Here is a 26,438-nt window from a genome sequence, read left to right as displayed (position 1 = left end):
TGGAGATGCCAGTGTTGGACTGGGGTATAGAAAGTTAAAAATCACACAACACCAGGTTATAGACCAACAGGTTTAATTGGAAGCACTAGCTTTCGGAGCGCTGCTCCTTCATCAGGTGGTTGTCCGAAATCTAGAGCTTCCAATTAAATCTGTTGGACTATAACCTGGTGTCGTGTGATGTTTAACTTCACAGCAAGGGGTAGTCATGGGCAGCTGTTTCGTGAAGGTCGCTTCCACTGATGTGGGAAGGCAGTGCACGCAAAACCCTCCCTGCCCTAGATAGGTAACCTGAACCAAGATGGGCTTTCCAAGGTCAGGGGGTGCAGAGTGCTGAGGCCGCTGTCATCATTTAGTTCCCATGGGTCCCAAGTCCTTGGGATGCCGTGGCGCCTTAATGATGAATGGGATTGTGTGCAACCGAGACAGGGTCGTGGCAGAACAGTGTCGAGAGTGTGTTGCTGGAAACGCACAGCAGGGAAATCGATGTTTCGGGCTCCAGCATCTACAGACCTCCCTGTCTCCGAGCAGAACAGTGTTATCCGCTCAGGTTTAAGCAGAACGTCCGCAGCTACTCCTGCGGTTCCAACGAAACACAAAGCGCTATCCGGGAAGGCAAACGTAGGGGGTGGGGTCAGCAAGCACAGCGTAGGGTGATCCCGGTTCGTGAGGGGAAAAAGAAAACGTAGTGCGGTGAAATTGACATAGGAAGTGAAATTGACAAAGGACGTGAAATTGACATTGTCAGAGCAAACCTGCGCAGGAAGGAGGTAGAGCGTCATGGAGGGGCGGTGGGCAAGATGGAAAGGACGGGGTCAAGGGAGGGCACAGACGGCTGTGTAAGGGCATGAGCAAGTGTTACCCTTCATGGTGTCGTGGGGGGATGAAGGTCGGGTCTGCAGGCAATGATAGTCTCCAGCTGAGAATCGTGAGAACCCGGAATCAGTGTGTGTGGGGGGGGCGGGGGGGACTGTGTGTGTGTGTGTGTGTGTGTATATGTGTGTGTGTGTGTGTGTGTGTCTGCGTGTGTGGGTGCATGCGTGTGTGTGTGTGGCTGCATGTGTGTGTGTGTGGGTGCATGTGTGGGTGTGTGTGGCTGTGTGTGTGTGTGTCTGTGTGTGTGTGTATGCATGTAGGGATATGCGGGTGTGTGAGAGTGTGTGTAGGTGCATGTGTGTGAGTGTACTGGGGTATCAATTTGTGAGAATGTGCGTGAGTGGCTGTGAATGTGGAAGTGTTTGAGTGAGTTTATGAGAGAGAGCTTGTGTTTGAGAGAGGGTATGCATGTGTGTGTGGGTCGGTAGGAGTGTGCTTTTGTGTGTGTGCGTGTACTTGTGTAGTGTCCGTGAAATAGTATACAGTGCAGTGTTTTCACGTGTCGTGTGACATGAACCAAAGTGCCCAGTTAAAGTCATCCCCATGGGTACCGAACTTGACTATCAGCCTCTGCTTGGCCACTTTGCATTGTTGGCTGTCCCATAGTCTGCCTTGGAGGATTGTCACCCAGGGGTCCGAGACCGAAAGGCACAGAGCGCTGAAGTGCTCTCCGACTGGGAGGCTAGAACCAGTCTGACTCAAGATTGGGACACAGACAGACTTTAACCTCACACCTTTAATACATTGTCTGAGCTGAGATGGCATCTCTTGTTAGACAACCTGAAGTTATCTCGACAACGTAACTTTGAAAAGGTTCTGAGGTTCTTATATTAAAGAACGGAAACTAGTAAACCCATTATAAAAGATGAAAGGCTTAACCTAAATGTGTTTAATATATCATTTCAGCTGCATTAAACTGTAATCCTTTTGCTATAAATACTGCGTCTTATGGTCCTTCTTATCATCAGGTTGATCTACATCGGATACACTCCATCCATTCTTTATCCTTCAAAGAAAATCAGTCACCTTCATCAGACACTACCTTCCCTTAACAAATCCATGATGACTATATCGGATGATGACGTGGAGGAGCCTGTGGTGGACTGGGAGGACAAAGTTCAAAATCACACAATACCAGGTTATCGTCCAAGTAGCTTTCGGAGCACTCCTAAAACTAGTGCTTCCAAGTAAAGCTGTTGGACTGTAATCTGGTGTTGTGTGATTTTTAACTTTATCCTGGATTAAACTTTCACTCACTGTGTGGTCACTTCTATCATCTCTCAGAGTTTTATCGAATCATTTTCTCATACTGGAAATATAAAAGCAGCTGGTGTCCACTCCTCCTATTTCTGACCTGCACCTAAAACAATAACATTACCGATTCGATATGAGAAATAACGTTGTTTGGATATTTGTGAACTGTCCACCCACATTTCACTTGATATTAGGCTGTAGTTCACAAAAAACAAAATGAGAGTAATGTTGAAATGAGTGAAATCCGGAAACATTTCTTTCGAAATAAGATGGAAAACCAAGGAATTCTGCCATGACTCGTGTTTCTTTGAACCGTGTTCGACTTGACTCCTTAATCCTCCTGGGGACATCCTCAACTTCAAAGTTGTGTCTGCACTCCAGAGGTCTGGCAGACTCAATGTGATGTGCAGACGGAGGTGTTTCATTCCCACTGAATCGATCGGCTCTTTTGGTTGTGGAGTGGTGTTAAAATGCACTGCTTGCGATGGCCGGGAATCGAACCCGGGTCAACTGCTGGGAAGGCAGCTATGCTCACCACTATACCACCATCGCTACAGGCTAAAGCGCTCTAGAAATCAGCTGATGTGCCATAATAGTTCTTGACTCGAAATTTCGTTGTTGTTTTGTTGGAAATTTTGCAGTGAAATATTAGAATTGAGAAGTCATCAAAGACCGAGTTTTACTGAGTGGATCGGTCTCCTGATGCCCCGCCTCACTTTTTAATACACACAAAGCAGCATTTCGGATTTCTCATCATCTGAAATCAATCAATAACAGAAATAGCACGAAAATCCCAGGGCAACCCTGGAACGATCACACAATTAAAACTTGTCAAGTTCTCAGAAAGGTTCACCGGACCGAAACGTGAACTCTGATTTCTCTTCATACAGCTTTACCACCGACCTCGGGTTTGGTTTCTGATTTACAGCGTAGACATAGTCATCGAGATAGAGATGTGCAGCTCGGAAACAGACCCTTCGGTCCAACCTGCCCATGCCGACCAGATATCCCAACCCAATCTAGTCCCACCTGCCAGCACCCGGCCCATATCCTTCCAAACCCTTCCTATTCATATACCCATCCAAATGCCTGGAAAATGTTGCAATTGTACCAGCCTCCGCCACTTCCTCTGGCAGCTCATTCCACACACGTACCACCCTCTGGATGAAAGCGTTGACCCTTTGGTCGCTTTTATATCTTTCGCCTCTCACACTAAACCTATGCCCTCTAGTTCTGGACTCCCCGACCCCAGGGAAAAGACTTTGTCTATTTATCCTATCCATGCCCCACATAATTCTGCAGTTCTTTCAGTTTCTAAAACTTCTCAAGAGTTTTCTTAGAAAACAAAAACGGCAAAAACAGAGGAACCATTAGACTGAGGCCACGCTGCAGTAATTGTGGAGAGGAGGGAATTCCGGGTAACAGTTCGGGAAGCAGAACCCTCTCGAGGAATATGTATTAATTTGAAGTTCGATCCCGTTGATAGATTTGCAGGTTTCTCTTTTACTTTGTAGAAGAGGGGGAGGTGTCAGTCAGCAGTAAGGGGTTTTCACAGGAGGGCATGATTTGGAGATGCCAGTGTTGGACTGGGGTATAGAAAGTTAAAAATCACACAACACCAGGTTATAGACCAACAGGTTTAATTGGAAGCACTAGCTTTCGGAGCGCTGCTCCTTCATCAGGTGGTTGTCCGAAATCTAGAGCTTCCAATTAAATCTGTTGGACTATAACCTGGTGTCGTGTGATGTTTAACTTCACAGCAAGGGGTAGTCATGGGCAGCTGTTTCGTGAAGGTCGCTTCCACTGATGTGGGAAGGCAGTGCACGCAAAACCCTCCCTGCCCTAGATAGGTAACCTGAACCAAGATGGGCTTTCCAAGGTCAGGGGGTGCAGAGTGCTGAGGCCGCTGTCATCATTTAGTTCCCATGGGTCCCAAGTCCTTGGGATGCCGTGGCGCCTTAATGATGAATGGGATTGTGTGCAACCGAGACAGGGTCGTGGCAGAACAGTGTCGAGAGTGTGTTGCTGGAAACGCACAGCAGGGAAATCGATGTTTCGGGCTCCAGCATCTACAGACCTCCCTGTCTCCGAGCAGAACAGTGTTATCCGCTCAGGTTTAAGCAGAACGTCCGCAGCTACTCCTGCGGTTCCAACGAAACACAAAGCGCTATCCGGGAAGGCAAACGTAGGGGGTGGGGTCAGCAAGCACAGCGTAGGGTGATCCCGGTTCGTGAGGGGAAAAAGAAAACGTAGTGCGGTGAAATTGACATAGGAAGTGAAATTGACAAAGGACGTGAAATTGACATTGTCAGAGCAAACCTGCGCAGGAAGGAGGTAGAGCGTCATGGAGGGGCGGTGGGCAAGATGGAAAGGACGGGGTCAAGGGAGGGCACAGACGGCTGTGTAAGGGCATGAGCAAGTGTTACCCTTCATGGTGTCGTGGGGGGATGAAGGTCGGGTCTGCAGGCAATGATAGTCTCCAGCTGAGAGTCGTGAGAACCCGGAATCAGTGTGTGTGGGGGGGGCGGGGGGGACTGTGTGTGTGTGTGTGTGTGTGTATATGTGTGTGTGTGTGTGTGTGTGTCTGCGTGTGTGGGTGCATGCGTGTGTGTGTGTGGCTGCATGTGTGTGTGTGTGGGTGCATGTGTGGGTGTGTGTGGCTGTGTGTGTGTGTGTCTGTGTGTGTGTGTATGCATGTAGGGATATGCGGGTGTGTGAGAGTGTGTGTAGGTGCATGTGTGTGAGTGTACTGGGGTATCAATTTGTGAGAATGTGCGTGAGTGGCTGTGAATGTGGAAGTGTTTGAGTGAGTTTATGAGAGAGAGCTTGTGTTTGAGAGAGGGTATGCATGTGTGTGTGGGTCGGTAGGAGTGTGCTTTTGTGTGTGTGCGTGTACTTGTGTAGTGTCCGTGAAATAGTATACAGTGCAGTGTTTTCACGTGTCGTGTGACATGAACCAAAGTGCCCAGTTAAAGTCATCCCCATGGGTACCGAACTTGACTATCAGCCTCTGCTTGGCCACTTTGCATTGTTGGCTGTCCCATAGTCTGCCTTGGAGGATTGTCACCCAGGGGTCCGAGACCGAAAGGCACAGAGCGCTGAAGTGCTCTCCGACTGGGAGGCTAGAACCAGTCTGACTCAAGATTGGGACACAGACAGACTTTAACCTCACACCTTTAATGCATTGTCTGAGCTGAGATGGCATCTCTTGTTAGACAACCTGAAGTTATCTCGACAACGTAACTTTGAAAAGGTTCTGAGGTTCTTATATTAAAGAACGGAAACTAGTAAACCCATTATAAAAGATGAAAGGCTTAACCTAAATGTGTTTAATATATCATTTCAGCTGCATTAAACTGTAATCCTTTTGCTATAAATACTGCGTCTTATGGTCCTTCTTATCATCAGGTTGATCTACATCGGATACACTCCATCCATTCTTTATCCTTCAAAGAAAATCAGTCACCTTCATCAGACACTACCTTCCCTTAACAAATCCATGATGACTATATCGGATGATGACGTGGAGGAGCCTGTGGTGGACTGGGAGGACAAAGTTCAAAATCACACAATACCAGGTTATCGTCCAAGTAGCTTTCGGAGCACTCCTAAAACTAGTGCTTCCAAGTAAAGCTGTTGGACTGTAATCTGGTGTTGTGTGATTTTTAACTTTATCCTGGATTAAACTTTCACTCACTGTGTGGTCACTTCTATCATCTCTCAGAGTTTTATCGAATCATTTTCTCATACTGGAAATATAAAAGCAGCTGGTGTCCACTCCTCCTATTTCTGACCTGCACCTAAAACAATAACATTACCGATTCGATATGAGAAATAACGTTGTTTGGATATTTGTGAACTGTCCACCCACATTTCACTTGATATTAGGCTGTAGTTCACAAAAAACAAAATGAGAGTAATGTTGAAATGAGTGAAATCCGGAAACATTTCTTTCGAAATAAGATGGAAAACCAAAGAATTCTGCCATGACTCGTGTTTCTTTGAACCGTGTTCGACTTGACTCCTTAATCCTCCTGGGGACATCCTCAACTTCAAAGTTGTGTCTGCACTCCAGAGGTCTGGCAGACTCAATGTGATGTGCAGACGGAGGTGTTTCATTCCCACTGAATCGATCGGCTCTTTTGGTTGTGGAGTGGTGTTAAAATGCACTGCTTGCGATGGCCGGGAATCGAACCCGGGTCAACTGCTTGGAAGGCAGCTATGCTCACCACTATACCACCATCGCTACAGGCTGAAGCGCTCTAGAAATCAGCTGATGTGCCATAATAGTTCTTGACTCGAAATTTCGTTGTTGTTTTGTTGGAAATTTTGCAGTGAAATATTAGAATTGAGAAGTCATCAAAGACCGAGTTTTACTGAGTGGATCGGTCTCCTGATGCCCCGCCTCACTTTTTAATACACACAAAGCAGCATTTCGGATTTCTCATCATCTGAAATCAATCAATAACAGAAATAGCACGAAAATCCCAGGGCAACCCTGGAACGATCACACAATTAAAACTTGTCAAGTTCTCAGAAAGGTTCACCGTACCGAAACGTGAACTCTGATTTCTCTTCATACAGCTTTACCACCGACTTCGGGTTTGGTTTCTGATTTACAGCGTAGACATAGTCATCGAGATAGAGATGTGCAGCTCGGAAACAGACCCTTCGGTCCAACCTGCCCATGCCGACCAGATATCCCAACCCAATCTAGTCCCACCTGCCAGCACCCGGCCCATATCCTTCCAAACCCTTCCTATTCATATACCCATCCAAATGCCTGGAAAATGTTGCAATTGTACCAGCCTCCGCCACTTCCTCTGGCAGCTCATTCCACACACGTACCACCCTCTGGATGAAAGCGTTGACCCTTTGGTCGCTTTTATATCTTTCGCCTCTCACACTAAACCTATGCCCTCTAGTTCTGGACTCCCCGACCCCAGGGAAAAGACTTTGTCTATTTATCCTATCCATGCCCCACGTAATTCTGCAGTTCTTTCAGTTTCTAAAACTTCTCAAGAGTTTTCTGAGAAAACAAAAACGGCAAAAACAGAGGAACCATTAGACTGAGGCCACGCTGCAGTAATTGTGGAGAGGAGGGAATTCCGGGTAACAGTTCGGGAAGCAGAACCCTCTCGAGGAATATGTATTAATTTGAAGTTCGATCCCGTTGATAGATTTGCAGGTTTCTCTTTTACTTTGTAGAAGAGGGGGAGGTGTCAGTCAGCAGTAAGGGGTTTTCACAGGAGGGCATGATTTGGAGATGCCAGTGTTGGACTGGGGTATAGAAAGTTAAAAATCACACAACACCAGGTTATAGACCAACAGGTTTAATTGGAAGCACTAGCTTTCGGAGCGCTGCTCCTTCATCAGGTGGTTGTCCGAAATCTAGAGCTTCCAATTAAATCTGTTGGACTATAACCTGGTGTTGTGTGATGTTTAACTTCACAGCAAGGGGTAGTCATGGGCAGCTGTTTAGTGAAGGTCGCTTCCACTGATGTGGGAAGGCAGTGCACGCAAAACCCTCCCTGCCCTAGATAGGTAACCTGAACCAAGATGGGCTTTCCAAGGTCAGGGGGTGCAGAGTGCTGAGGCCGCTGTCATCATTTAGTTCCCATGGGTCCCAAGTCCTTGGGATGCCGTGGCGCCTTAATGATGAATGGGATTGTGTGCAACCGAGACAGGGTCGTGGCAGAACAGTGTCGAGAGTGTGTTGCTGGAAACGCACAGCAGGGAAATCGATGTTTCGGGCTCCAGCATCTACAGACCTCCCTGTCTCCGAGCAGAACAGTGTTATCCGCTCAGGTTTAAGCAGAACGTCCGCAGCTACTCCTGCGGTTCCAACGAAACACAAAGCGCTATCCGGGAAGGCAAACGTAGGGGGTGGGGTCAGCAAGCACAGCGTAGGGTGATCCCGGTTCGTGAGGGGAAAAAGAAAACGTAGTGCGGTGAAATTGACATAGGAAGTGAAATTGACAAAGGACGTGAAATTGACATTGTCAGAGCAAACCTGCGCAGGAAGGAGGTAGAGCGTCATGGAGGGGCGGTGGGCAAGATGGAAAGGACGGGGTCAAGGGAGGGCACAGACGGCTGTGTAAGGGCATGAGCAAGTGTTACCCTTCATGGTGTCGTGGGGGGATGAAGGTCGGGTCTGCAGGCAATGATAGTCTCCAGCTGAGAGTCGTGAGAACCCGGAATCAGTGTGTGTGGGGGGGGCGGGGGGGACTGTGTGTGTGTGTGTGTGTGTGTATATGTGTGTGTGTGTGTGTGTGTGTCTGCGTGTGTGGGTGCATGCGTGTGTGTGTGTGGCTGCATGTGTGTGTGTGTGGGTGCATGTGTGGGTGTGTGTGGCTGTGTGTGTGTGTGTCTGTGTGTGTGTGTATGCATGTAGGGATATGCGGGTGTGTGAGAGTGTGTGTAGGTGCATGTGTGTGAGTGTACTGGGGTATCAATTTGTGAGAATGTGCGTGAGTGGCTGTGAATGTGGAAGTGTTTGAGTGAGTTTATGAGAGAGAGCTTGTGTTTGAGAGAGGGTATGCATGTGTGTGTGGGTCGGTAGGAGTGTGCTTTTGTGTGTGTGCGTGTACTTGTGTAGTGTCCGTGAAATAGTATACAGTGCAGTGTTTTCACGTGTCGTGTGACATGAACCAAAGTGCCCAGTTAAAGTCATCCCCATGGGTACCGAACTTGACTATCAGCCTCTGCTTGGCCACTTTGCATTGTTGGCTGTCCCATAGTCTGCCTTGGAGGATTGTCACCCAGGGGTCCGAGACCGAAAGGCACAGAGCGCTGAAGTGCTCTCCGACTGGGAGGCTAGAACCAGTCTGACTCAAGATTGGGACACAGACAGACTTTAACCTCACACCTTTAATGCATTGTCTGAGCTGAGATGGCATCTCTTGTTAGACAACCTGAAGTTATCTCGACAACGTAACTTTGAAAAGGTTCTGAGGTTCTTATATTAAAGAACGGAAACTAGTAAACCCATTATAAAAGATGAAAGGCTTAACCTAAATGTGTTTAATATATCATTTCAGCTGCATTAAACTGTAATCCTTTTGCTATAAATACTGCGTCTTATGGTCCTTCTTATCATCAGGTTGATCTACATCGGATACACTCCATCCATTCTTTATCCTTCAAAGAAAATCAGTCACCTTCATCAGACACTACCTTCCCTTAACAAATCCATGATGACTATATCGGATGATGACGTGGAGGAGCCTGTGGTGGACTGGGAGGACAAAGTTCAAAATCACACAATACCAGGTTATCGTCCAAGTAGCTTTCGGAGCACTCCTAAAACTAGTGCTTCCAAGTAAAGCTGTTGGACTGTAATCTGGTGTTGTGTGATTTTTAACTTTATCCTGGATTAAACTTTCACTCACTGTGTGGTCACTTCTATCATCTCTCAGAGTTTTATCGAATCATTTTCTCATACTGGAAATATAAAAGCAGCTGGTGTCCACTCCTCCTATTTCTGACCTGCACCTAAAACAATAACATTACCGATTCGATATGAGAAATAACGTTGTTTGGATATTTGTGAACTGTCCACCCACATTTCACTTGATATTAGGCTGTAGTTCACAAAAAACAAAATGAGAGTAATGTTGAAATGAGTGAAATCCGGAAACATTTCTTTCGAAATAAGATGGAAAACCAAAGAATTCTGCCATGACTCGTGTTTCTTTGAACCGTGTTCGACTTGACTCCTTAATCCTCCTGGGGACATCCTCAACTTCAAAGTTGTGTCTGCACTCCAGAGGTCTGGCAGACTCAATGTGATGTGCAGACGGAGGTGTTTCATTCCCACTGAATCGATCGGCTCTTTTGGTTGTGGAGTGGTGTTAAAATGCACTGCTTGCGATGGCCGGGAATCGAACCCGGGTCAACTGCTTGGAAGGCAGCTATGCTCACCACTATACCACCATCGCTACAGGCTGAAGCGCTCTAGAAATCAGCTGATGTGCCATAATAGTTCTTGACTCGAAATTTCGTTGTTGTTTTGTTGGAAATTTTGCAGTGAAATATTAGAATTGAGAAGTCATCAAAGACCGAGTTTTACTGAGTGGATCGGTCTCCTGATGCCCCGCCTCACTTTTTAATACACACAAAGCAGCATTTCGGATTTCTCATCATCTGAAATCAATCAATAACAGAAATAGCACGAAAATCCCAGGGCAACCCTGGAACGATCACACAATTAAAACTTGTCAAGTTCTCAGAAAGGTTCACCGTACCGAAACGTGAACTCTGATTTCTCTTCATACAGCTTTACCACCGACTTCGGGTTTGGTTTCTGATTTACAGCGTAGACATAGTCATCGAGATAGAGATGTGCAGCTCGGAAACAGACCCTTCGGTCCAACCTGCCCATGCCGACCAGATATCCCAACCCAATCTAGTCCCACCTGCCAGCACCCGGCCCATATCCTTCCAAACCCTTCCTATTCATATACCCATCCAAATGCCTGGAAAATGTTGCAATTGTACCAGCCTCCGCCACTTCCTCTGGCAGCTCATTCCACACACGTACCACCCTCTGGATGAAAGCGTTGACCCTTTGGTCGCTTTTATATCTTTCGCCTCTCACACTAAACCTATGCCCTCTAGTTCTGGACTCCCCGACCCCAGGGAAAAGACTTTGTCTATTTATCCTATCCATGCCCCACGTAATTCTGCAGTTCTTTCAGTTTCTAAAACTTCTCAAGAGTTTTCTGAGAAAACAAAAACGGCAAAAACAGAGGAACCATTAGACTGAGGCCACGCTGCAGTAATTGTGGAGAGGAGGGAATTCCGGGTAACAGTTCGGGAAGCAGAACCCTCTCGAGGAATATGTATTAATTTGAAGTTCGATCCCGTTGATAGATTTGCAGGTTTCTCTTTTACTTTGTAGAAGAGGGGGAGGTGTCAGTCAGCAGTAAGGGGTTTTCACAGGAGGGCATGATTTGGAGATGCCAGTGTTGGACTGGGGTATAGAAAGTTAAAAATCACACAACACCAGGTTATAGACCAACAGGTTTAATTGGAAGCACTAGCTTTCCGAGCGCTGCTCCTTCATCAGGTGGTTGTCCGAAATCTAGAGCTTCCAATTAAATCTGTTGGACTATAACCTGGTGTTGTGTGATGTTTAACTTCACAGCAAGGGGTAGTCATGGGCAGCTGTTTAGTGAAGGTCGCTTCCACTGATGTGGGAAGGCAGTGCACGCAAAACCCTCCCTGCCCTAGATAGGTAACCTGAACCAAGATGGGCTTTCCAAGGTCAGGGGGTGCAGAGTGCTGAGGCCGCTGTCATCATTTAGTTCCCATGGGTCCCAAGTCCTTGGGATGCCGTGGCGCCTTAATGATGAATGGGATTGTGTGCAACCGAGACAGGGTCGTGGCAGAACAGTGTCGAGAGTGTGTTGCTGGAAACGCACAGCAGGGAAATCGATGTTTCGGGCTCCAGCATCTACAGACCTCCCTGTCTCCGAGCAGAACAGTGTTATCCGCTCAGGTTTAAGCAGAACGTCCGCAGCTACTCCTGCGGTTCCAACGAAACACAAAGCGCTATCCGGGAAGGCAAACGTAGGGGGTGGGGTCAGCAAGCACAGCGTAGGGTGATCCCGGTTCGTGAGGGGAAAAAGAAAACGTAGTGCGGTGAAATTGACATAGGAAGTGAAATTGACAAAGGACGTGAAATTGACATTGTCAGAGCAAACCTGCGCAGGAAGGAGGTAGAGCGTCATGGAGGGGCGGTGGGCAAGATGGAAAGGACGGGGTCAAGGGAGGGCACAGACGGCTGTGTAAGGGCATGAGCAAGTGTTACCCTTCATGGTGTCGTGGGGGGATGAAGGTCGGGTCTGCAGGCAATGATAGTCTCCAGCTGAGAGTCGTGAGAACCCGGAATCAGTGTGTGTGGGGGGGGGGGGCGGGGGGGACTGTGTGTGTGTGTGTGTGTATATGTGTGTGTGTGTGTGTGTGTGTGTCTGCGTGTGTGGGTGCATGCGTGTGTGTGTGGCTGCATGTGTGGGTGTGTGTGGCTGTGTGTGTGTGTGTCTGTGTGTGTGTGTATGGATGTAGGGATATGCGGGTGTGTGAGAGTGTGTGTAGGTGCATGTGTGTGAGTGTACTGGGGTATCAATTTGTGAGAATGTGCGTGAGTGGCTGTGAATGTGGAAGTGTTTGAGTGAGTTTATGAGAGAGAGCTTGTGTTTGAGAGAGGGTATGCATGTGTGTGTGGGTCGGTAGGAGTGTGCTTTTGTGTGTGTGCGTGTACTTGTGTAGTGTCCGTGAAATAGTATACAGTGCAGTGTTGTCACGTGTCGTGTGACATGAACCAAAGTGCCCAGTTAAAGTCATCCCCATGGGTACCGAACTTGACTATCAGCCTCTGCTTGGCCACTTTGCATTGTTGGCTGTCCCATAGTCTGCCTTGGAGGATTGTCACCCAGGGGTCCGAGACCGAAAGGCACAGAGCGCTGAAGTGCTCTCCGACTGGGAGGCTAGAACCAGTCTGACTCAAGATTGGGACACAGACAGACTTTAACCTCACACCTTTCATGCATTGTCTGAGCTGAGATGGCATCTCTTGTTAGACAACCTGAAGTTATCTCGACAACGTAACTTTGAAAAGGTTCTGAGGTTCTTATATTAAAGAACAGAAACTAGTAAACCCATTATAAAAGATGAAAGGCTTAACCTAAATGTGTTTATATATCATTTCAGCTGCATTAAACTGTAATCCTTTTGCTATAAATACTGCGTCTTATGGTCCTTCTTATCATCAGGTGGATCTACATCGGATACACTCCATCCATTCTTTATCCTTCAAAGAAAATCAGTCACCTTCATCAGACACTACCTTCCCTTAACAAATCCATGATGACTATATCGGATGATGACGTGGAGGAGCCTGTGGTGGACTGGGGAGGACAAAGTTCAAAATCACACAATACCAGGTTATCGTCCAAGTAGCTTTCGGAGCACTCCTAAAACTAGTGCTTCCAAGTAAAGCTGTTGGACTGTAATCTGGTGTTGTGTGATTTTTAACTTTATCCTGGATTAAACTTTCACTCACTGTGTGGTCACTTCTATCATCTCTCAGAGTTTTATCGAATCATTTTCTCATACTGGAAATATAAAAGCAGCTGGTGTCCACTCCTCCTATTTCTGACCTGCACCTAAAACAATAACATTACCGATTCGATATGAGAAATAACGTTGTTTGGATATTTGTGAACTGTCCACCCACATTTCACTTGATATTAGGCTGTCGTTCACAAAAAACAAAATGAGAGTAATGTTGAAATGAGTGAAATCCGGAAACATTTCTTTCGAAATAAGATGGAAAACCAAGGAATTCTGCCATGACTCGTGTTTCTTTGAACCGTGTTCGACTTGACTCCTTAATCCTCCTGGGGACATCCTCAACTTCAAAGTTGTGTCAGCACTCCAGAGGTCTGGCAGACTCAAGTGATGTGCAGACGGAGGTCTTTCATTCCCACTGAATCGAGCGGCTCTTCTGGTTGTGGAGTGGTGTTAAAATGCACTGCTTGCGATGACCGGGAACACGAACCCGGGTCAACTGCTTGGAAGGCAGCTATGCTCACCACTATACCACCATCGCTACAGGCTGAAGCGCTCTAGAAATCAGCTGATGTGCCATAATAGTTCTTGACTCGAAATTTCGTTGTTGTTTTGTTGGAAATTTTGCAGTGAAATATTAGAATTGAGAAGTCATCAAAGACCGAGTTTTACTGAGTGGATCGGTCTCCTGATGCCCCGCCTCACTTTTTAATACACACAAAGCAGCATTTCGGATTTCTCATCATCTGAAATCAATCAATAACAGAAATAGCACGAAAATCCCAGGGCAACCCTGGAACGATCACACAATTAAAACTTGTCAAGTTCTCAGAAAGGTTCACCGGACCGAAACGTGAACTCTGATTTCTCTTCATACAGCTTTACCACCGACTTCGGGTTTGGTTTCTGATTTACAGCGTAGACATAGTCATCGAGATAGAGATGTGCAGCTCGGAAACAGACCCTTCGGTCCAACCTGCCCATGCCGACCAGATATCCCAACCCAATCTAGTCCCACCTGCCAGCACCCGGCCCATATCCTTCCAAACCCTTCCTATTCATATACCCATCCAAATGCCTGGAAAATGTTGCAATTGTACCAGCCTCCGCCACTTCCTCTGGCAGCTCATTCCACACACGTACCACCCTCTGGATGAAAGCGTTGACCCTTTGGTCGCTTTTATATCTTTCGCCTCTCACACTAAACCTATGCCCTCTAGTTCTGGACTCCCCGACCCCAGGGAAAAGACTTTGTCTATTTATCCTATCCATGCCCCACGTAATTCTGCAGTTCTTTCAGTTTCTAAAACTTCTCAAGAGTTTTCTTAGAAAACAAAAACGGCAAAAACAGAGGAACCATTAGACTGAGGCCACGCTGCAGTAATTGTGGAGAGGAGGGAATTCCGGGTAACAGTTCGGGAAGCAGAACCCTCTCGAGGAATATGTATTAATTTGAAGTTCGATCCCGTTGATAGATTTGCAGGTTTCTCTTTTACTTTGTAGAAGAGGGGGAGGTGTCAGTCAGCAGTAAGGGGTTTTCACAGGAGGGCATGATTTGGAGATGCCAGTGTTGGACTGGGGTATAGAAAGTTAAAAATCACACAACACCAGGTTATAGACCAACAGGTTTAATTGGAAGCACTAGCTTTCGGAGCGCTGCTCCTTCATCAGGTGGTTGTCCGAAATCTAGAGCTTCCAATTAAATCTGTTGGACTATAACCTGGTGTTGTGTGATGTTTAACTTCACAGCAAGGGGTAGTCATGGGCAGCTGTTTCGTGAAGGTCGCTTCCACTGATGTGGGAAGGCAGTGCACGCAAAACCCTCCCTGCCCTAGATAGGTAACCTGAACCAAGATGGGCTTTCCAAGGTCAGGGGGTGCAGAGTGCTGAGGCCGCTGTCATCATTTAGTTCCCATGGGTCCCAAGTCCTTGGGATGCCGTGGCGCCTTAATGATGAATGGGATTGTGTGCAACCGAGACAGGGTCGTGGCAGAACAGTGTCGAGAGTGTGTTGCTGGAAACGCACAGCAGGGAAATCGATGTTTCGGGCTCCAGCAGCTACAGACCTCCCTGTCTCCGAGCAGAACAGTGTTATCCGCTCAGGTTTAAGCAGAACGTCCGCAGCTACTCCTGCGGTTCCAACGAAACACAAAGCGCTATCCGGGAAGGCAAACGTAGGGGGTGGGGTCAGCAAGCACAGCGTAGGGTGATCCCGGTTCGTGAGGGGAAAAAGAAAACGTAGTGCGGTGAAATTGACATAGGAAGTGAAATTGACAAAGGACGTGAAATTGACATTGTCAGAGCAAACCTGCGCAGGAAGGAGGTAGAGCGTCATGGAGGGGCGGTGGGCAAGATGGAAAGGACGGGGTCAAGGGAGGGCACAGACGGCTGTGTAAGGGCATGAGCAAGTGTTACCCTTCATGGTGTCGTGGGGGGATGAAGGTCGGGTCTGCAGGCAATGATAGTCTCCAGCTGAGAGTCGTGAGAACCCGGAATCAGTGTGTGTGGGGGGGGCGGGGGGGACTGTGTGTGTGTGTGTGTGTATATGTGTGTGTGTGTGTGTGTGTGTGTGTGTGTGTCTGCGTGTGTGGGTGCATGCGTGTGTGTGTGGCTGCATGTGTGTGTGTGTGGGTGCGTGTGTGGGTGTGTGTGGCTGTGTGTGTGTGTGTCTGTGTGTGTGTATATGCATGTAGGGATATGCGGGTGTGTGAGAGTGTGTGTAGGTGCATGTGTGTGAGTGTACTGGGGTATCAATTTGTGAGAATGTGCGTGAGTGGCTGTGAATGTGGAAGTGTTTGAGTGAGTTTATGAGAGAGAGCTTGTGTTTGAGAGAGGGTATGCATGTGTGTGTGGGTCGGTAGGAGTGTGCTTTTGTGTGTGTGCGTGTACTTGTGTAGTGTCCGTGAAATAGTATACAGTGCAGTGTTGTCACGTGTCGTGTGACATGAACCAAAGTGCCCAGTTAAAGTCACCCCCATGGGTACCGAACTTGACTATCAGCCTCTGCTTGGCCACTTTGCATTGTTGGCTGTCCCATAGTCTGCCTTGGAGGATTGTCACCCAGGGGTCCGAGACCGAAAGGCACAGAGCGCTGAAGTGCTCTCCGACTGGGAGGCTAGAACCAGTCTGACTCAAGATTGGGACACAGACAGACTTTAACCTCACACCTTTAATGCATTGTCTGAGCTGAGATGGCATCTCTTGTTAGACAACCTGAAGTTATCTCGACAACGTAACTTTGAAAAGGTTCTGAGGTTCTTATATTAAAGAACGGAAACTAGTAAACCCATTATAAAAGATGAAAGGCTTAACCTAAATGTGTTTAATATATCATTTCAGCTGCATTAAACTGTAATCCTTTTGCTATAAATACTGCGTCTTATGGTCCTTCTTATCATCAGGTTGATCTACATCGGATACACTCCATCCATTCTTTATCCTTCAAAGAAAATCAGTCACCTTCATCAGACACTACCTTCCCTTAACAAATCCATGATGACGATATCGGATGATGACGTGGAGGAGCCTGTGGTGGACTGGGGAGGACAAAGTTCAAAATCACACAATACCAGGTTATCGTCCAAGTAGCTTTCGGAGCACTCCTAAAACTAGTGCTTCCAAGTAAAGCTGTTGGACTGTAATCTGGTGTTGTGTGATTTTTAACTTTATCCTGGATTAAACTTTCACTCACTCTGTGGTCACTTCTATCATCTCTCAGAGTTTTATCGAATCATTTTCTCATACTGGTTATATAAAAGCAGCTGGTGTCCACTCCTCCTATTTCTGACCTGCACCTAAAACAATAACATTACCGATTCGATATGAGAAATAACGTTGTTTGGATATTTGTGAACTGTCCACCCACATTTCACTTGATATTTGGCTGTAGTTCACAAAAAACAAAATGAGAGTAATGTTGAAATGAGTGAAATCCGGAAACATTTCTTTCGAAATAAGATGGAAAACCAAGGAATTCTGCCATGACTCGTGTTTCTTTGACCCGTGTTCGACTTGACTCCTTAATCCTCCTGGGGACATCCTCAACTTCAAAGTTGTGTCTGCACTCCAGAGGTCTGGCAGACTCAATGTGATGTGCAGACGGAGGTGTTTCATTCCCACTGAATCGATCGGCTCTTTTGGTTGTGGAGTGGTGTTAAAATGCACTGCTTGCGATGGCCGGGAATCGAACCCGGGTCAACTGCTTGGAAGGCAGCTATGCTCACCACTATACCACCATCGCTACAGCTGAAGCGCTCTAGAAATCAGCTGATGTGCCATAATAGTTCTTGACTCGAAATTTCGTTGTTGTTTTGTTGGAAATTTTGCAGTGAAATATTAGAATTGAGAAGTCATCAAAGACCGAGTTTTACTGAGTGGATCGGTCTCCTGATGCCCCGCCTCACTTTTTAATACACACAAAGCAGCATTTCGGATTTCTCATCATCTGAAATCAATCAATAACAGAAATAGCACGAAAATCCCAGGGCAACCCTGGAACGATCACACAATTAAAACTTGTCAAGTTCTCAGAAAGGTTCACCGGACCGAAACGTGAACTCTGATTTCTCTTCATACAGCTTTACCACCGACTTCGGGTTTGGTTTCTGATTTACAGCGTAGACATAGTCATCGAGATAGAGATGTGCAGCTCGGAAACAGACCTTTCGGTCCAACCTGCCCATGCCGACCAGATATCCCAACCCAATCTCGTCCCACCTGCCAGCACCCGGCCCATATCCTTCCAAACCCTTCCTATTCATATACCCATCCAAATGCCTGGAAAATGTTGCAATTGTACCAGCCTCCGCCACTTCCTCTGGCAGCTTATTCCACACACGTACAACCCTCTGGATGAAAGCGTTGACCCTTTGGTCGCTTTTATATCTTTCGCCTCTCACACTAAACCTATGCCCTCTAGTTCTGGACTCCCCGACCCCAGGGAAAAGACTTTGTCTATTTATCCTATCCATGCCCCACATAATTCTGCAGTTCTTTCAGTTTCTAAAACTTCTCAAGAGTTTTCTTAGAAAACAAAAACGGCAAAAACAGAGGAACCATTAGACTGAGGCCACGCTGCAGTAATTGTGGAGAGGAGGGAATTCCGGGTAACAGTTCGGGAAGCAGAACCCTCTCGAGGAATATGTATTAATTTGAAGTTCGATCCCGTTGATAGATTTGCAGGTTTCTCTTTTACTTTGTAGAAGAGGGGGAGGTGTCAGTCAGCAGTAAGGGGTTTTCACAGGAGGGCATGATTTGGAGATGCCAGTGTTGGACTGGGGTATAGAAAGTTAAAAATCACACAACACCAGGTTATAGACCAACAGTTTTAATTGGAAGCACTAGCTTTCGGAGCGCTGCTCCTTCATCAGGTGGTTGTCCGAAATCTAGAGCTTCCAATTAAATCTGTTGGACTATAACCTGGTGTCGTGTGATGTTTAACTTCACAGCAAGGGGTAGTCATGGGCAGCTGTTTCGTGAAGGTCGCTTCCACTGATGTGGGAAGGCAGTGAACGCAAAACCCTCCCTGCCCTAGATAGGTAACCTGAACCAAGATGGGCTTTCCAAGGTCAGGGAGTGCAGAGTGCTGAGGCCGCTGTCATCATTTAGTTCCCATGGGTCCCAAGTCCTTGGGATGCCGTGGCGCCTTCATGATGAATGGGATTGTGTGCAACCGAGACAGGGTCGTGGCAGAACAGTGTCGAGAGTGTGTTGCTGGAAACGCACAGCAGGGAAATCGATGTTTCGGGCTCCAGCATCTACAGACCTCCCTGTCTCCGAGCAGAACAGTGTTATCCGCTCAGGTTTAAGCAGAACGTCCGCAGCTACTCCTGCGGTTCCAACGAAACACAAAGCGCTATCCGGGAAGGCAAACGTAGGGGGTGGGGTCAGCAAGCACAGCGTAGGGTGATCCCGGTTCGTGAGGGGAAAAAGAAAACGTAGTGCGGTGAAATTGACATAGGAAGTGAAATTGACAAAGGACGTGAAATTGACATTGTCAGAGCAAACCTGCGCAGGAAGGAGGTAGAGCGTCATGGAGGGGCGGTGGGCAAGATGGAAAGGACGGGGTCAAGGGAGGGCACAGACGGCTGTGTAAGGGCATGAGCAAGTGTTACCCTTCATGATGTTGTGGGGGGATGAAGGTCGGGTCTGCAGGCAATGATAGTCTCCAGCTGAGAGTCGTGAGAACCCGGAATCAGTGTGTGTGGGGGGGGCGGGGGGGACTGTGTGTGTGTGTGTGTGTGTGTGTGTGTGTGTGTCTGCGTGTGTGGGTGCATGCGTGTGTGTGTGGCTGCATGTGTGTGTGTGTGGGTGCATGTGTGGGTGTGTGTGGCTGTGTGTGTGTGTCTGTGTGTGTGTGTATGCATGTAGGGATATGCGGGTGTGTGAGAGTGTGTGTAGGTGCATGTGTGTGAGTGTACTGGGGTATCAATTTGTGAGAATGTGCGTGAGTGGCTGTGAATGTGGAAGTGTTTGAGTGAGTTTATGAGAGAGAGCTTGTGTTTGAGAGAGGGTATGCATGTGTGTGTGGGTCGGTAGGAGTGTGCTTTTGTGTGTGTGCGTGTACTTGTGTAGTGTCCGTGAAATAGTATACAGTGCAGTGTTGTCACGTGTCGTGTGACATGAACCAAAGTGCCCAGTTAAAGTCATCCCCATGGGTACCGAACTTGACTATCAGCCTCTGCTTGGCCACTTTGCATTGTTGGCTGTCCCATAGTCTGCCTTGGAGGATTGTCACCCAGGGGTCCGAGACCGAAAGGCACAGAGCGCTGAAGTGCTCTCCGACTGGGAGGCTAGAACCAGTCTGACTCAAGATTGGGACACAGACAGACTTTAACCTCACACCTTTAATGCATTGTCTGAGCTGAGATGGCATCTCTTGTTAGACAACCTGAAGTTATCTCGACAACGTAACTTTGAAAAGGTTCTGAGGTTCTTATATTAAAGAACGGAAACTAGTAAACCCATTATAAAAGATGAAAGGCTTAACCTAAATGTGTTTAATATATCATTTCAGCTGCATTAAACTGTAATCCTTTTGCTATAAATACTGCGTCTTATGGTCCTTCTTATCATCAGGTTGATCTACATCGGATACACTCCATCCATTCTTTATCCTTCAAAGAAAATCAGTCACCTTCATCAGACACTACCTTCCCTTAACAAATCCATGATGACTATATCGGATGATGACGTGGAGGAGCCTGTGGTGGACTGGGGAGGACAAAGTTCAAAATCACACAATACCAGGTTATCGTCCAAGTAGCTTTCGGAGCACTCCTAAAACTAGTGCTTCCAAGTAAAGCTGTTGGACTGAAATCTGGTGTTGTGTGATTTTTAACTTTATCCTGGATTAAACTTTCACTCACTGTGTGGTCACTTCTATCATCTCTCAGAGTTTTATCGAATCATTTTCTCATACTGGAAATATAAAAGCAGCTGGTGTCCACTCCTCCTATTTCTGACCTGCACCTAAAACAATAACATTACCGATTCGATATGAGAAATAACGTTGTTTGGATATTTGTGAACTGTCCACCCACATTTCACTTGATATTAGGCTGTAGTTCACAAAAAACAAAATGAGAGTAATGTTGAAATGAGTGAAATCCGGAAACATTTCTTTCGAAATAAGATGGAAAACCAAGGAATTCTGCCATGACTCGTGTTTCTTTGAACCGTGTTCGACTTGACTCCTTAATCCTCCTGGGCACATCCTCAACTTCAAAGTTGTGTCTGCACTCCAGAGGTCTGGCAGACTCAATGTGATGTGCAGACGGAGGTGTTTCATTCCCACTGAATCGATCGGCTCTTTTGGTTGTGGAGTGGTGTTAAAATGCACTGCTTGCGATGGCCGGGAATCGAACCCGGGTCAACTGCTTGGAAGGCAGCTATGCTCACCACTATACCACCATCGCTACAGGCTGAAGCGCTCTAGAAATCAGCTGATGTGCCATAATAGTTCTTGACTCGAAATTTCGTTGTTGTTTTGTTGGAAATTTTGCAGTGAAATATTAGAATTGAGAAGTCATCAAAGACCGAGTTTTACTTAGTGGATCGGTCTCCTGATGCCCCGCCTCACTTTTTAATACACACAAAGCAGCATTTCGGATTTCTCATCATCTGAAATCAATCAATAACAGAAATAGCACGAAAATCCCAGGGCAACCCTGGAACGATCACACAATTAAAACTTGTCAAGTTCTCAGAAAGGTTCACCGGACCGAAACGTGAACTCTGATTTCTCTTCATACAGCTTTACCACCGACTTCGGGTTTGGTTTCTGATTTACAGCGTAGACATAGTCATCGAGATAGAGATGTGCAGCTCGGAAACAGACCCTTCGGTCCAACCTGCCCATGCCGACCAGATATCCCAACCCAATCTAGTCCCACCTGCCAGCACCCGGCCCATATCCTTCCAAACCCTTCCTATTCATATACCCATCCAAATGCCTGGAAAATGTTGCAATTGTACCAGCCTCCGCCACTTCCTCTGGCAGCTCATTCCACACACGTACCACCCTCTGGATGAAAGCGTTGACCCTTTGGTCGCTTTTATATCTTTCGCCTCTCACACTAAACCTATGCCCTCTAGTTCTGGACTCCCCGACCCCAGGGAAAAGACTTTGTCTATTTATCCTATCCATGCCCCACGTAATTCTGCAGTTCTTTCAGTTTCTAAAACTTCTCAAGAGTTTTCTTAGAAAACAAAAACGGCAAAAACAGAGGAACCATTAGACTGAGGCCACGCTGCAGTAATTGTGGAGAGGAGGGAATTCCGGGTAACAGTTCGGGAAGCAGAACCCTCTCGAGGAATATGTATTAATTTGAAGTTCGATCCCGTTGATAGATTTGCAGGTTTCTCTTTTACTTTGTAGAAGAGGGGGAGGTGTCAGTCAGCAGTAAGGGGTTTTCACAGGAGGGCATGATTTGGAGATGCCAGTGTTGGACTGGGGTATAGAAAGTTAAAAATCACACAACACCAGGTTATAGACCAACAGTTTTAATTGGAAGCACTAGCTTTCGGAGCGCTGCTCCTTCATCAGGTGGTTGTCCGAAATCTAGAGCTTCCAATTAAATCTGTTGGACTATAACCTGGTGTCGTGTGATGTTTAACTTCACAGCAAGGGGTAGTCATGGGCAGCTGTTTAGTGAAGGTCGCTTCCACTGATGTGGGAAGGCAGTGCACGCAAAACCCTCCCTGCCCTAGATAGGTAACCTGAACCAAGATGGGCTTTCCAAGGTCAGGGGGTGCAGAGTGCTGAGGCCGCTGTCATCATTTAGTTCCCATGGGTCCCAAGTCCTTGGGATGCCGTGGGGCCTTAATGATGAATGGGATTGTGTGCAACCGAGACAGGGTCGTGGCAGAACAGTGTCGAGAGTGTGTTGCTGGAAACGCACAGCAGGGAAATCGATATTTCGGGCTCCAGCATCTACAGACCTCCCTGTCTCCGAGCAGAACAGTGTTATCCGCTCAGGTTTAAGCAGAACGTCCGCAGCTACTCCTGCGGTTCCAACGAAACACAAAGCGCTATCCGGGAAGGCAAACGTAGGGGGTGGGGTCAGCAAGCACAGCGTAGAGTGATCCCGGTTCGTGAGCGGAAAAAGAAAACGTAGTGCGGTGAAATTGACATAGGAAGTGAAATTGACAAAGGACGTGAAATTGACATTGTCAGAGCAAACCTGCGCAGGAAGGAGGTAGAGCGTCATGGAGGGGCGGTGGGCAAGATGGAAAGGACGGGGTCAAGGGAGGGCACAGACGGCTGTGTAAGGGCATGAGCAAGTGTTACCCTTCATGGTGTCGTGGGGGGATGAAGGTCGGGTCTGCAGGCAATGATAGTCTCCAGCTGAGAGTCGTGAGAACCCGGAATCAGTGTGTGTGGGGGGGGCGGGGGGGGACTGTGTGTGTGTGTGTGTGTGTGTGTGTCTGCGTGTGTGGGTGCATGCGTGTGTGTGTGGCTGCATGTGTGTGTGTGTGGGTGCATGTGTGGGTGTGTGTGGCTGTGTGTGTGTGTGTCTGTGTGTGTGTGTATGCATGTAGGGATATGCGGGTGTGTGAGAGTGTGTGTAGGTGCATGTGTGTGAGTGTACTGGGGTATCAATTTGTGAGAATGTGCGTGAGTGGCTGTGAATGTGGAAGTGTTTGAGTGAGTTTATGAGAGAGAGCTTGTGTTTGAGAGAGGGTATGCATGTGTGTGTGGGTCGGTAGGAGTGTGCTTTTGTGTGTGTGCGTGTACTTGTGTAGTGTCCGTGAAATAGTATACAGTGCAGTGTTGTCACGTGTCGTGTGACATGAACCAAAGTGCCCAGTTAAAGTCACCCCCATGGGTACCGAACTTGACTATCAGCCTCTGCTTGGCCACTTTGCATTGTTGGCTGTCCCATAGTCTGCCTTGGAGGATTGTCACCCAGGGGTCCGAGACCGAAAGGCACAGAGCGCTGAAGTGCTCTCCGACTGGGAGGCTAGAACCAGTCTGACTCAAGATTGGGACACAGACAGACTTTAACCTCACACCTTTAATGCATTGTCTGAGCTGAGATGGCATCTCTTGTTAGACAACCTGAAGTTATCTCGACAACGTAACTTTGAAAAGGTTCTGAGGTTCTTATATTAAAGAACGGAAACTAGTAAACCCATTATAAAAGATGAAAGGCTTAACCTAAATGTGTTTAATATATCATTTCAGCTGCATTAAACTGTAATCCTTTTGCTATAAATACTGCGTCTTATGGTCCTTCTTATCATCAGGTTGATCTACATCGGATACACTCCATCAATTCTTTATCCTTCAAAGAAAATCAGTCACCTTCATCAGACACTACCTTCCCTTAACAAATCCATGATGACGATCTCGGATGATGACGTGGAGGAGCCTGTGGTGGACTGGGGAGGACAAAGTTCAAAATCACACAATACCAGGTTATCGTCCAAGTAGCTTTCGGAGCACTCCTAAAACTAGTGCTTCCAAGTAAAGCTGTTGGACTGTAATCTGGTGTTGTGTGATTTTTAACTTTATCCTGGATTAAACTTTCACTCACTCTGTGGTCACTTCTATCATCTCTCAGAGTTTTATCGAATCATTTTCTCATACTGGAAATATAAAAGCAGCTGGTGTCCACTCCTCCTATTTCTGACCTGCACCTAAAACAATAACATCACCGATTTGATATGAGAAATAACGTTGTTTGGATATTTGTGAACTGTCCACCCACATTTCACTTGATATTAGGCTGTAGTTCACAAAAAACAAAATGAGAGTAATGTTGAAATGAGTGAAATCCGGAAACATTTCTTTCGAAATAAGATGGAAAACCAGGGAATTCTGCCATGACTCGTGTTTCTTTGAACCGTGTTCGACTTGACTCCTTAATCCTCCTGGGGACATCCTCAACTTCAAAGTTGTGTCTGCACTCCAGAGGTCTGGCAGACTCAATGTGATGTGCAGACGGAGGTGTTTCATTCCCACTGAATCGATCGGCTCTTTTGGTTGTGGAGTGGTGTTAAAATGCACTGCTTGCGATGGCCGGGAATCGAACCCGGGTCGACTGCTTGGAAGGCAGCTATGCTCACCACTATACCACCATCGCTACAGGCTGAAGCGCTCTAGAAATCAGCTGATGTGCCATAATAGTTCTTGACTAGAAATTTCGTTGTTGTTTTGTTGGAAATTTTGCAGTGAAATATTAGAATTGAGAAGTCATCAAAGACCGAGTTTTACTGAGTGGATCGGTCTCCTGATGCCCCGCCTCACTTTTTAATACACACAAAGCAGCATTTCGGATTTCTCATCATCTGAAATCAATCAATAACAGAAATAGCACGAAAATCCCAGGGCAACCCTGGAACGATCACACAATTAAAACTTGTCAAGTTCTCAGAAAGGTTCACCGGACCGAAACGTGAACTCTGATTTCTCTTCATACAGCTTTACCACCGACTTCGGGTTTGGTTTCTGATTTACAGCGTAGACATAGTCATCGAGATAGAGATGTGCAGCTCGGAAACAGACCCTTCGGTCCAACCTGCCCATGCCGACCAGATATCCCAACCCAATCTAGTCCCACCTGCCAGCACCCGGCCCATATCCTTCCAAACCCTTCCTATTCATATACCCATCCAAATGCCTGGAAAATGTTGCAATTGTACCAGCCTCCGCCACTTCCTCTGGCAGCTCATTCCACACACGTACCACCCTCTGGATGAAAGCGTTGACCCTTTGGTCGCTTTTATATCTTTCGCCTCTCACACTAAACCTATGCCCTCTAGTTCTGGACTCCCCGACCCCAGGGAAAAGACTTTGTCTATTTATCCTATCCATGCCCCACGTAATTCTGCAGTTCTTTCAGTTTCTAAAACTTCTCAAGAGTTTTCTTAGAAAACAAAAACGGCAAAAACAGAGGAACCATTAGACTGAGGCCACGCTGCAGTAATTGTGGAGAGGAGGGAATTCCGAGTAACAGTTCGGGAAGCAGAACCCTCTCGAGGAATATGTATTAATTTGAAGTTCGATCCCGTTGATAGATTTGCAGGTTTCTCTTTTACTTTGTAGAAGAGGGGGAGGTGTCAGTCAGCAGTAAGGGGTTTTCACAGGAGGGCATGATTTGGAGATGCCAGTGTTGGACTGGGGTATAGAAAGTTAAAAATCACACAACACCAGGTTATAGACCAACAGGTTTAATTGGAAGCACTAGCTTTCGGAGCGCTGCTCCTTCATCAGGTGGTTGTCCGAAATCTAGAGCTTCCAATTAAATCTGTTGGACTATAACCTGGTGTTGTGTGATGTTTAACTTCACAGCAAGGGGTAGTCATGGGCAGCTGTTTAGTGAAGGTCGCTTCCACTGATGTGGGAAGGCAGTGCACGCAAAACCCTCCCTGCCCTAGATAGGTAACCTGAACCAAGATGGGCTTTCCAAGGTCAGGGGGTGCAGAGTGCTGAGGCCGCTGTCATCATTTAGTTCCCATGGGTCCCAAGTCCTTGGGATGCCGTGGCGCCTTAATGATGAATGGGATTGTGTGCAACCGAGACAGGGTCGTGGCAGAACAGTGTCGAGAGTGTGTTGCTGGAAACGCACAGCAGGGAAATCGATGTTTCGGGCTCCAGCATCTACAGACCTCCCTGTCTCCGAGCAGAACAGTGTTATCCGCTCAGGTTTAAGCAGAACGTCCGCAGCTACTCCTGCGGTTCCAACGAAACACAAAGCGCTATCCGGGAAGGCAAACGTAGGGGGTGGGGTCAG

The 26,438-nt window shown here is 47.1% G+C and overlaps 7 non-coding genes across 7 annotated transcripts; all 7 read right to left on the bottom strand.

Annotated features, from left to right (window-relative positions):
* Window positions 1-2,607: 2,607 nt before the first annotated feature.
* On the bottom strand, window positions 2,608-2,679 carry trnag-ucc (transfer RNA glycine (anticodon UCC)). Its single transcript has one exon. It is a non-coding gene; the product is annotated as a tRNA-Gly (tRNA).
* Window positions 2,680-6,301: 3,622 nt separating this feature from the next.
* trnag-ucc (transfer RNA glycine (anticodon UCC)) lies at window positions 6,302-6,373 on the bottom strand. The gene has a single exon. It is a non-coding gene; the product is annotated as a tRNA-Gly (tRNA).
* Window positions 6,374-9,995: 3,622 nt separating this feature from the next.
* Window positions 9,996-10,067, bottom strand: trnag-ucc (transfer RNA glycine (anticodon UCC)). The gene has a single exon. It is a non-coding gene; the product is annotated as a tRNA-Gly (tRNA).
* Window positions 10,068-13,668: 3,601 nt separating this feature from the next.
* On the bottom strand, window positions 13,669-13,741 carry trnag-ucc (transfer RNA glycine (anticodon UCC)). The gene has a single exon. It is a non-coding gene; the product is annotated as a tRNA-Gly (tRNA).
* A 3,627-nt stretch (window positions 13,742-17,368) lies between these two features.
* On the bottom strand, window positions 17,369-17,440 carry trnag-ucc (transfer RNA glycine (anticodon UCC)). The gene has a single exon. It is a non-coding gene; the product is annotated as a tRNA-Gly (tRNA).
* Window positions 17,441-21,044: 3,604 nt separating this feature from the next.
* Window positions 21,045-21,116, bottom strand: trnag-ucc (transfer RNA glycine (anticodon UCC)). Its single transcript has one exon. It is a non-coding gene; the product is annotated as a tRNA-Gly (tRNA).
* Window positions 21,117-24,716: 3,600 nt separating this feature from the next.
* Window positions 24,717-24,788, bottom strand: trnag-ucc (transfer RNA glycine (anticodon UCC)). Its single transcript has one exon. It is a non-coding gene; the product is annotated as a tRNA-Gly (tRNA).
* Between the last annotated feature and the right edge of the window lie 1,650 nt (window positions 24,789-26,438).

This window comes from Chiloscyllium punctatum, chromosome 15, assembly GCF_047496795.1.
Source record: "Chiloscyllium punctatum isolate Juve2018m chromosome 15, sChiPun1.3, whole genome shotgun sequence".
Taxonomy (NCBI): domain Eukaryota; kingdom Metazoa; phylum Chordata; class Chondrichthyes; order Orectolobiformes; family Hemiscylliidae; genus Chiloscyllium; species Chiloscyllium punctatum.
The sequence above is the reverse complement of the archived record's forward strand: the minus strand, read 5'-3'. Positions and strand labels throughout refer to the sequence as shown.